This window comes from Rana temporaria, chromosome 12 (genome assembly GCF_905171775.1).
Source record: "Rana temporaria chromosome 12, aRanTem1.1, whole genome shotgun sequence".
Taxonomy (NCBI): domain Eukaryota; kingdom Metazoa; phylum Chordata; class Amphibia; order Anura; family Ranidae; genus Rana; species Rana temporaria.
Window position 1 is genome coordinate 66,289,720 of NC_053500.1, and position 2,975 is coordinate 66,292,694.

Here is a 2,975-nt window from a genome sequence, read left to right on the forward strand (position 1 = left end):
AATATTACAAAAATGAAAAATGGCAATAAATACATCAAAAGGTGCAGATAAAAACACATACCACTCACAGCGTTTAATCAACCCTGCGCATCCCAGAAAAAGGACACCACTGTTAGGACGCAGAAGATTCCTCTGGATGGAAAATAGGAGGAAGGAAGCCGGCGGTGCAGAATCGCATATAGCAAGATCTCAAGCCCTTATAGTCCCAAAGTGACATGTAATAATATACAAAACCTGTCTATAAATAAGGGACAGGATGAGTATGAATATAGTTAAATACTAAACCATTTACAAAAAGAAATATCTAAAATATATATAAATAACTGCATACCTGAGGTTTGCAGAAGTGTGTCAATATTTTATTTGGCCAAAGGTGTCACCTACTGACACCTTTGGCCAAATAAAATATTGACACACTTCTGCAAACCTCAGGTATGCAGTTATTTATATATATTTTAGATATTTCTTTTTGTAAATGGTTTAGTATTTAACTATATTCATACTCATCCTGTCCCTTATTTATAGACAGGTTTTGTATATTATTACATGTCACTTTGGGACTATAAGGGCTTGAGATCTTGCTATATGCGATTCTGCACCGCCGGCTTCCTTCCTCCTATTTTCCATCCAGAGGAATCTTCTGCGTCCTAACAGTGGTGTCCTTTTTCTGGGATGCGCAGGGTTGATTAAACGCTGTGAGTGGTATGTGTTTTTATCTGCACCTTTTGATGTATTTATTGCCATTTTTCATTTTTGTAATATTTGTAACATATGTATTTTTTCTGTTTTTTAGAAAAGTGGTTCCTATATATGTTGACTACACACATTTCGGCCCCTGATGAAGGGTAATCCGAAACGCGTAGGGCCGTGTACGTCTTCATGGATGTTACTTTTCAATGACACCCATCCATGTACTGTTTTTAAACAATTTATATGTATAATTTTCATTTTGTATAATTTCTACTTTGTATATTAAAATACTTCATTTTTTGACTACTATGACTACTACATATTTTTGTTGCCTTAAAAGCCCCATTTAGGGGGTCTCTCCACATTTAACATAAGGAAATACCTCTTCTGCTGACCACCAATATAAAGAAACTTTACACTGACCACCAATGAAGGAGCACACTTTTCTACTGACCACCAACGTAAGGAGCCACTTCTAAGCTGACTACCAATATTAGTGGTGCTATTCCACTAAATAAAAGAACATTTTCCCACTTACAGTAAAGGAAACAACAACTTTTACCGTCTGCATATCTTATTTGACCAATATTATTTTATTTCTTCATTTTATAAATATCCCTGAAAATGTCCCCACTCTTGGTGTTCAATAGGGATATCACCATAGGTGTGTGCAGCCTAATGCCGCATACACACCATCACTTTTTGTGATGAAAAAAAAAGACATTTTTAAAATAAAGTCATTTAAAATGACCGTGTGTCTTCTGAAAAACGACAAAAAAAAAAATTCGAACATGCTTCAATTTTTTGTGTCGTTTTTCAAAACGTCGTTTTTTGTGAAATTTAAAATGATAGTGTGTGCCGCCGTACTTGCTGAACGTAACCGCGCTTTGCTAGAGCATTTTGAAAAAACTATGGTGTGTATGCTACGTCGTTTTTGAAAATTAAGTTTGAAAAACGTCGTTTTGTTTCATGAATTAAAACGTTGTTTTATTTCATCACAAAAAACGACCGTGTGTACGCGGCATAAGGCATTAGGGTGTGCACCTCCAAAGCTCATATACAGTATAGATATACATATATATTTATGCTATATATGGCAGTAGACGATGTCAGTAATTATTTTTTATAATTATTTTATTATAACTTTTTCACAAATTTATTATTTTTAACAAAATATTTTTACAATTTATTATTTATTTATTTTTACTATTTTTTTAGGAGCCCCATTGGGGGGCTTTGTGACATTTCAGGGGTTTAAACAGACCCCTGATGTCTCACTTTTGAGTTAGAGAAAGGGACTGAGAACAGAGATTCTTCAGTCCCTTTCTCTGCAGCCAAGCAGTAGGGGGAATCTGCACAGTGTGATTAGGGTGTGCCCATGCATACCTGGCACACCCTGTGCGCACACCTATGGATATCACATTCCTCCCTCTTTTATTTATTATTATGGCTACAACTGAAACCCTGTACACACGATCGGATATCTGATGGAATCTAATCCGATGGATTTTTTTCATCGGATATCCGATGAAGCTGACTTTCATCAGTCTTGTCTACACACCATCGGTCAAAAATCGGACCGTGTCCAAACACGGTTACGTAAAACACTACGATGTGCTGAGAAAAATAAAGTTCAATGCTTCCGAGCATGCGTCGACTTGATTCTGAGCAATTAGTGGATTTTTGACCGATGGACTTCCACACAGACGATCGTTTTTTTCTGTCGGTTTTTTATCCATAGGAAAAATTTAAAAATGTTCTTTTTTTTTTCACCGATGGAAAACAAACCGATGGGGCCCACACACTATCGGTTTGTCTAATGAAAATGATCCATTGGTCCGTTATCATCAGACAAACCGATCGTGTGTACAGGGCTTTACTCATCACACTAGTGTACCGTGAAATACTATATAATCATTTTCAGCAAAGGCTTCTCTGAGACCATAAAATATTTCAATAGTTCTTCTGTTGGGAAAATACTGACAAAAGCTTGTGTGGACTCTTAGTAATAAGGTGGATGATTGACAACCTGATTTCTCATGTAGAATAGGTCAAGTTGTCAAGGAAATTGTGGTATACCAAGATGGTGGTTGCTCTATGTGTAGATTTTTTTTCAAGAAGGTGTAATTTGGAATTATAATGAGTTAAACGTTTTTGTACTCCTTGTTTAATAAGGTCATCTTCATTTACAGTCTAGATTACCTAACCATTCCTATATTGAAGGTCAGATATTGGATGATGCAGATATGCCTTGGTTTGGCTTTAGAGCCTATATATGGGCAAAA

General features: G+C 36.0%; 1 long non-coding RNA gene across 1 annotated transcript; it reads left to right on the plus strand.

Moving 5' to 3' along the window:
• Positions 1-412: 412 nt before the first annotated feature.
• Positions 413-996, plus strand: LOC120919186. Its single transcript, XR_005744528.1, has 2 exons — positions 413-702; positions 794-996. It is a non-coding gene; the product is annotated as an uncharacterized LOC120919186 (long non-coding RNA).
• The last annotated feature ends 1,979 nt before the right edge of the window (positions 997-2,975 follow it).